Source organism: Thamnophis elegans, chromosome 9 (assembly GCF_009769535.1).
Source record: "Thamnophis elegans isolate rThaEle1 chromosome 9, rThaEle1.pri, whole genome shotgun sequence".
In the NCBI taxonomy this organism is placed as follows: domain Eukaryota; kingdom Metazoa; phylum Chordata; class Lepidosauria; order Squamata; family Colubridae; genus Thamnophis; species Thamnophis elegans.
In genome coordinates this window covers 1145803-1153641 of record NC_045549.1, presented here as the reverse complement: position 1 = coordinate 1153641, position 7839 = coordinate 1145803, and the positions used below count along the sequence as shown (strand labels likewise).

At 54.4% G+C, this 7839-nt stretch overlaps 1 long non-coding RNA gene across 1 annotated transcript; it reads left to right on the top strand.

The window, feature by feature from the left end:
* The first annotated feature begins 813 nt into the window (after positions 1-813).
* Positions 814-3597, top strand: LOC116513404. The gene is made up of 3 exons (XR_004255980.1): positions 814-867; positions 1733-1781; positions 3053-3597. It is a non-coding gene; the product is annotated as an uncharacterized LOC116513404 (long non-coding RNA).
* The last annotated feature ends 4242 nt before the right edge of the window (positions 3598-7839 follow it).

The window sequence follows — 7839 nt, the reverse complement described above, 5'->3', positions numbered from 1 at the left end:
TCAGGGAGCACCAGGGAGCCCCCAACTTCCTCCTCCCTTCTATACTGATGATATAACCCAGATGGGTAATGAAATGTCTGCCAGAAAATCACCAAGTCAGCTAGCACCAAGGACAATACATTGTCCTCCTCATCCTCCTACTCCTCCTCCTCCTCCTCCTCCTCCTCCTCCTCCTCTCCTCCCTCTTCCTTTTCCTCTTCTTCCTTCTCTTCTTCTTCCTCCTCTCTTCCTTGTCTCCTCCTTCTTCTTCCTCCTCTTCTGTTCTTTTCCTCCTTCCTCTTCTCTCCTCCTCTCCTCATCCTCCTCCTCCTCCCTCTCCTCCTTCTCCCCCTCTTCTTCTCTTCTTCTTCCCCTTCCTCCTCCTCTTCCTCTTCTCCTCCTCCTCCTCTTACTCTTCTTCCTCCTCCTCTTCTCCTTTCCTCTTCTTCTTCTTCCTCCTCCTCTCCTCCTTTTCCTCCTCCTCTTCTTCTTTTCCTCCGCTCCACACACCCCACTTCCTTTAGCACTGTGATATAACCAGTGGGCAATGAAACGCCTGCCAAAACCACCGAGCTCCGAGAGCACCCAGGAGTCCACATTTCAACCGTGAGCGAGAGACCTATTCCCCTCCGTCGGTATCCGAGACTGTAAGGCAGGACAGGCGCACCCCGATAATAAATTCTGCCGGGGAGGGAAGACCCCCACCCTCTTGACATTCTGACCCATAGAAAGCAATGCCCATGGGAGGCTTTCCCTCCTCACTCCGCCTCTCTTGCAGTGAAGGCCTGGAGGAGGGGGCTGAGGCCCCCCAGGCCCCGAGGAGCATCCGGCGGTCCCTCTCCCCCCCCACCACCCCCTGCCACCCCCCACCTGGACAGCAAAGACGGAGTGAGTATCTGACCCCAAGGCTTCCCCCCACACCCAACAATGGCAGCTTTTTGTCCCTCTGTTCAGCCACGTTGGCAACCCTCTTCCCATCTGGAAGGCAGCCGCTTTGGTGAAGTTGTTCAGGTAATCCTCGACTTACAACCTTTGATTTAGTGGCCATTCAAAGCGACAACAGGCAACGAAACACAGGGCTAACCTCCATTTTCAACCTGCAACCGTCGCGACCTTCCCATGGCCATTTACTCGAATTCAGACACTCAGCAAAGGGCCCCTATTTATGACGGTTGCAGGGTTCCCCAGAACGACTGTGGCTAAACGATACGGTCCTTAAGTGAGTTTTGCCCGATCTACGACCTTTCTGGCCACCGATGTTAGTCACACGGTGTTAAGTGAGCCTGGATTCCTTACGGACTTTGTTTGTCAGAAGGCCACAAAAGGGGATCACAAGACCCCGGGACACTACGGCCGTCGTAAATACGAGTCAGTTGCCAAGCATCCGGATTGGGATCACAGGGCCACGGAGAGGGTACAGCGGTCGTAAGTGGGGGAAACTGGTCATAAGTCACTTTTTCAGGGCTGTTGCATTTTCGAATGGTCACTAAATGAACGTCTGTAAATCGAGGACTGCGTAGTTCCCAGCGTAGCTGCGAGAGGATTTCCGAGTGGTGCCCCATCCATTCTACAAGGAAGTAGCCCAATCAGCAGGGCAGCGGCCCCTTTGGGGTGCAGGTTGCAGGAGAGCTTGGAGAAGCCGCGGGGAGGAGGGGGAGGGGCTGCGGGGCAGGGAAGTGGGACCCCCAGCTGTGGAGGGGAGGGGGGCGACCTTTGGAAAAGCTTACCTTCCTGCTTGGCCTGCCCTTTGCAGCCCCCTGACGGCCCTGCGGGGAGGAGAGCAGCACAGCCTGGGAAAAGGGGTAAGTGGATGGGACCACTTTCACCTGAAACCCCCCCCCTACACACACCCACACACACCCGCACACACACACCTACCGGGGGGGGGGGGCTGGGCTGTTCACAATGTTTCCCCGAAGGGACTCGCCTTGCTCTTATAATGGGGGGAGGGAGGAGAGGAGGAAGAGGAGGGAGGAGGAGAGGAAGGGAGGAAGGGAAGAGGAGGGAGAGAAGAAGGGGAGGAGGAAGGGAGGGAGGGAGGAAGGGAGGTTGGGGAGAGAGAGAGAGAGAGGAAGGAAGAAGGGAGGGAGGGAGCGAAGGGGAGGAGGAAGAGAGGGAGGAAGTTAGGAAGGGAGGGAGGGAGGGGGAGGGTAGAGGGAGAGAGAGGAAGGGAGGGAGGGGAGGAGGAAGAGGAGGGAGGAAGTTAGGAAGGGAGGGAGGGAGGAAGAGAGGTTGGGAGGGAGAGAGAGAGGAAGGAAGGAAGGAAGAAGGGAGGGAGGGAAGAAGAGGAGAGGAAGAGAAGGGAGGAAGTTAGGAAGGGGGGAGGGAGGGGGAGGGGTAGAGGGAGGAGAGAGAGGAAGGGAGGGAGGGAGGGAGGGAGGAAGAAGGGGAGGAGGAAGAGAGGAGGGAGGAAGTTAGGGAAGGGAGAGGGAGAGGAAGAAAGAAGGGAGGGAGGGAAGAAGGGGAGGAGGAAGAGAGGGAAGGAGGTTAGAAGGGGGAGGAGGAAGGAAGGAAGGAAGGAGGGAAGAGGAAGGAGGGGAGAAGGGGAGGAGGAAGGAAGGGAAGAAAAAAGGAAGAGAGGAACAAATGAAGAAGGAAGGAAGGAATTGGCGAATGGCAATTATAAAACTATGAACATGTTTTAAGACACAACTGGTAGTCCTTGACTTATGCCACAATTGAGCCCAAAATTTCTGTTGCTAAGCAAGACAGTTCTTAAGAGAGGTCAGCTCATTTTACAATTTTCTTGCCACCGTTGTTAAGCGAATCACTGCAATTGTTAACTGAAGGACACGTTGTTAAGTGAATCCCCCATCGAGTTTGCTTGTCAGAAAGTCCCATAAGGGAGTCACGTAACCCCGGGACTCTGCGACCGTCATTAATACGAGTCAGCTGCCAAAGCCTTGAATTTTGATCACGTGGTTGTGGGGTTGATATGACCGTCATTAGTGTGAAAAATTCCTTGTAACTTTGAACTTTCAACGGTCACTAAATGAACCGTGTTTAGTCGAGGAGACCCCAATTGGCCAGGGGAGGAGGTGGGGCGGGGGAATTGATCCATCCTTGTGTCCAGGAGTCCTCTGCTCCGACGATGTGGCGGCCAGAGCGTGGAGGAGATGATGGCCGGATCAAGACCGGAGTGGCCTGCGCCAGTGAGGAGGGGGCCCCAGTCCTCCCCCAGGTAAGGCCAGGGACGGGGGAGGGGGCTGAGCACTGACGCTCGGCCAATACAGGCAGTCCTTGACATACCACCACAAAATTTAGGTCGCTAAGCAAAACCTCACTAAGCGAGTTTTGCCCATTTTCGACGGTTCTTAAATGAATCGCTGCAGTGGTTACCTAAGGACACGGTTGTGAATCTGGATCCCCTGGAGTTCGCTTGTCAACGAAGGGAATCACGGGACCCCCCCCCCGGGTTGTAATGTGAGTCAGCCGTGCCGTTGTAAACTTGAAACGGTCACTAATGAACTGTCATAAGTCGGGAACTGCCTGTATCGCAGCCCCTTTGCAACCTGCAGCTGAGGGATTGCGACCGCCATGGATGGGTGGAGGGGATCCCGTCCTGCCACAGGGGGGGGGGGTTTCCATAGAGTCCCCTTCCGAGGAGCCCCAGGCCAGGAAATCTGCTTCCCTCTTTCTCTCCTCAGCCTCCGTCGGCTGCAGAGAACCAGCGGAGGAGTGTGGCCTGGAGCTCCAAGGCCTCTGGTAAGCCTCATCTGGGGGTGGGGGGGGGTAGGGGGTGCGCACAACCTCTTTGGGTAGTCCTCTATGTACAACAATTTGTTTAGTGACCGACGTTACAGTGCCACTGTCCAAAGCGACAGGGTAGTTTTTCACATCCCAGGGTCAGGTGATCCTTCCTTCCTTCCCTCTTTCCTTCCCTCCCTCCCTCCTTCATTCTCCCTTTCCTTCCCTATTTCTCTCCTTCCCTCCTTCCTTCCTTTCCTTCCTTCTCCATTCCTCCTTTCCTTCCTACCTCTCTCCTTCCTCCTTCCTTCTCCTCCCCTTTCCTTCCCTTTCTCTCCTTCCCTCCCTTTCCTTTCCTCCTTCCTTCTTCATTCCTCCCTTTCCTTCCCTACCTCTCTCTCCCTCCTTCCTTCCTTTCCTTCCTTCCTTCTTCATTCCATCCCTCCCTTTTCCTTCCCTTCCTCCTTCCTTCCCTCCTCCCCTCTTTCCTTCCATCCTCTCTCCTTCCCTCCCTCCTTCATTCCCTCCCTTTCTTCCTACCTCTCTCCTTCCCTCCCTCCATCCTTCCTTCTTCCTTCCCTCCCCTTCCTTCTCCCTCCTTCCCTCTTCCCTCCCTTCCTCCTTCTTTCCCTCCTTCTCCCTCCCTTTCCTTCCCTCTCTCCTTCCTCCTCCCTTCCTTCTCATTCCCTCCCTCCCTTTCTTTCCCTCCCTCCTTCCTTCCCTCCCTACTCTTCTACTTCCCTCCCTCCCTTTCCTTCCCTCCCTCCTCTTCCTTCCTCTTCCCTTTACCTTCCTTCCTTCCATGCCATATTCTCCTTGGTCAGGGTGGGGGAGTTAGGGCTCCACAGGACCCTTCTCCACAGACTCAGTTGAGGAAGCCTCGAAAGTGGTAAAGGGTCCCTCAAAATATAATTAGGGGAATCATTATGGAAAGAGGGCCCGAAAGGCTTCCTCTCCGTGATGGTGAGATTGATTGCTGCAAGAGCCAAGCCACCACAGGCTTTCATGCCTAAAGCGGGACTAGATTCATCGTCTCCTGGTGAGTCACCCAAATCTCCCAGCTGGCTTTCATGCCTAAGCCGGGACTAGAACTCACCGTCTCTGGTGAGGATGGCCCAAAGTCAAGTAGAAGACTGTCATGGCTAAGGCAGGACTTGAACTCCTGCTGATTGGCCCAAAGTCTCCCAACCAGTTTCCTATCCAAGGTGAGACTAGAACCCAGTCTCCTGCTCATTGGCCCAGGTCACCCAGCCATTTCCCCACTCCTAAGGCAGGACTAAACTCCCAGTCTCCGGGTTTCTAGCCTGTGCCTTCCCTGCGAGACCAAACAGGGCCTCCACCCGTCCCTCTTCCGGTCCCCAGAGTACCCCGAGGCGGCCAGGGAGACGCTCCAGCCGCCGTAAGGGCAGCCAGAGGAAATTCCTGGGGGACAACCAGCTCGAGAAGCTCCTGCAGAGACGGCGGCGTATCGTGGACCAGACCCCGGTTTTGCCACAGCCCACTGCCCAAGCTGCCGACGGGGGACTCCTGCCTCCTGTCCCGGGGCCAGGGACGAAGACAGGCAGCTTCAGCAGTGGGGGGTCCCCAAGGACCCCAGCCCAGCCAAGCAAAAGCCTCCAAGACCGGCAAAGGTTTACCAGGTAAGAACCACGTCAATCCTAACGTTGCCACAGTGAGAGAAGGGGGGAAGAGCGCATTCCACGCATACGTTTGGCTAAGGTCGGATCAGATCACTGCAGCAGGCTTGGGAGGGGTGCACCTCATTGGGGAATGTGATTTATGACACAGAGGGGGGGGAGGAACAGGGGTAACGTTCAGCTATAACTCGAACAAAGCTCAGATCTGACTGCGGAAAAGCTAATGATGGCTTTGTATTGAAACTGGCGCAATACTCATGAATCAATTAGGGCATTTTAAGGAAACCTGACACCGATCTTGGGCTACCCTCATGAGCTGGAGGCTACCTGCCCTTCGATTGGGGGGGGGAGGGCTCTCATCCTGCAGAAGACAATTGTCCAATTTCTGGGTGCCCCGTTGACGAGAGAAGAGATGCGTGTGTGAATCCATCCATGGTGCAGTCACAGTGTTAAACATTTCGTGCCACTCCCAGCTCATTGCAGAAAATTCAGGGAAGTGAGGGTATTTCCTAAGGCTGGGGTGGGCCACGATGGCCCTTTTAGAACTTGTGGACTTCAACTCCCAGAATTCCTGAGTCCATTCTGACCCCCCTCTTGGGGTGTCCGTAGAAGCACCTCCTTCTAATACACAAGGAGCAAGCGTTGATGCCACCATTGTGGCTGCCATCTTGCCTTTTTTTTAACCTTCCTCTGGCAGATGGGATGCCAACTATCATACTCCGAGCAGCCTTTGTGATTGTGTTGTGCCTGGACACCTGGACTATGGGCCCACAATAAGACTCTGGAAAGAGTGCAGAGAAGTGTAACGTTCCCGTGGTTCGTCCATGAGGCCAATGTGGAGAAAAGACAGGACACGATCTTTCTCGGGATGGAGCGACCCAGATTGGGGGTCTGAGAGCCCCTTTATTTGAGATAGGACAAAGGCAGGAGGAGCAATAGCATGTGGTTAAAAACAGCCTGTAAAAGTACAATTTCTAATCTACTGCTCAGGGAAGTTCTGTCTATATATGGTCAATCCTGGGCGTCATTGGTAGGGCACATCTCAGGATGTTATGTATGCACTATCAGGATGTTAGGTGTTATGGGGTTTAGGAGTTTGTTTTTCCTGTGTGGTTCAGCGTGGCTCCGCATGCCCTGGTATGAACTGGGCCATGGGTGACCCACCACCACAAAGGAACTATTACAACAAAGAAGAGCCACAAAGAGGATTAGGGGGCCGGAGGAGGATAAAACACACACACCGAATTGTTGCAGGAACTGGGTTTGGCCACTCTAGAGAAAAGAAGGACTCGGGGGGGGGGGCATGAGAGCAGGATTCCAGTATTTGAGGGGCTGCCCCAAAGAAGAGGGGGGGGTGTCAATTTATTTTCCCAAAGCCCCCGAAGGCAGGACAAGAAGCAACAGATGGAAACTCACCAAGGAGAGAAGCAACTTGGAATTAAGGAGAACATTCCTAAGAGGGAGGACAATTTAACAGATTAACTGAGTTGGAAGGGACCTTGTAGGTCATCTAGTCCAACCCTCCACCCTGCACCATTTCTGATAAAGGGCAGCCCATTTAACCAGCGGAACAGCTTGCCACCCGAAGTGGTGGGTGCTCCATCATTCTAGTAGAATAGTGTCTCCTGCGGAGTAGGGGGCTGGACTGGAAGACCTCTAAGGTCCCTTCCTTAGCCCTAGGATTCTGTGATTCCTGTCCGGTCTGCCATAATTCTTTTCCCTTCCTCCCTTCAGGTGAACGGCGAGACAACGGCAGAAGCCGCGTGTACCCCAGAGTGAAGATTGCCGAGGTGGCCTGGCTTTGACCACGGGTCAACCCAAGGACCGGCTCCATCCAGCAGCTGGGCAGGGGTCTTCGTACTGCCAGGATCCCCTCCCCCCCCCCCAGTTGCATTATTACAACTAGAGTCCTCAGCTTATAAAACCACTCGATTACTGACCGTTGGAAGTTACAACAGCAATAAACATAGTGACTTAGAACTCGTCCTCGCACTTATGACTCCCGCAGCGTCCCTGTGTCATATGGTCCGAACTTGGCCGCTGGGCTGGATGGAAGATGGTTGCAGAGTCTCAGGGTTAACAACGCTTAGCGTCTAGTCCAGTGTTTCTCAACCTTGGCAACTTGAAGATGTCCGGACTTCAACTCAGAATTCCCCAGCCAGCATTTGCTGGCTGGGGAATTCTGGGAGTTGAAGTCGGACATCTTCAAGTTGCCAAGGTTGAGAAACACTGGACTAGAATGATTGACAGCACCATGGCGGAAATGGTCCTAAAATCAGGCATCTCACTTAACCCCCTTGCTTAGCAACAGAAAGTCCAGGGCCAATGTGGTCGTAGTCAAGGACGGCCTGTTCAAGGGGCAGAACTGGGGCCTTGGCAGCTCCCGTCGTTTCAGCAGAATTCGCACTCAAGCCCTTCACCGGACTTCGTAAGCGCCAAAGGCTGCGGTGGGGGAAGGTTCAAGGCTCACTTAATGGGATTGGAACCCAACCTCACATCCCGGGGGGAGGGGGGGGCTCCCTGCCTTACGGACAGA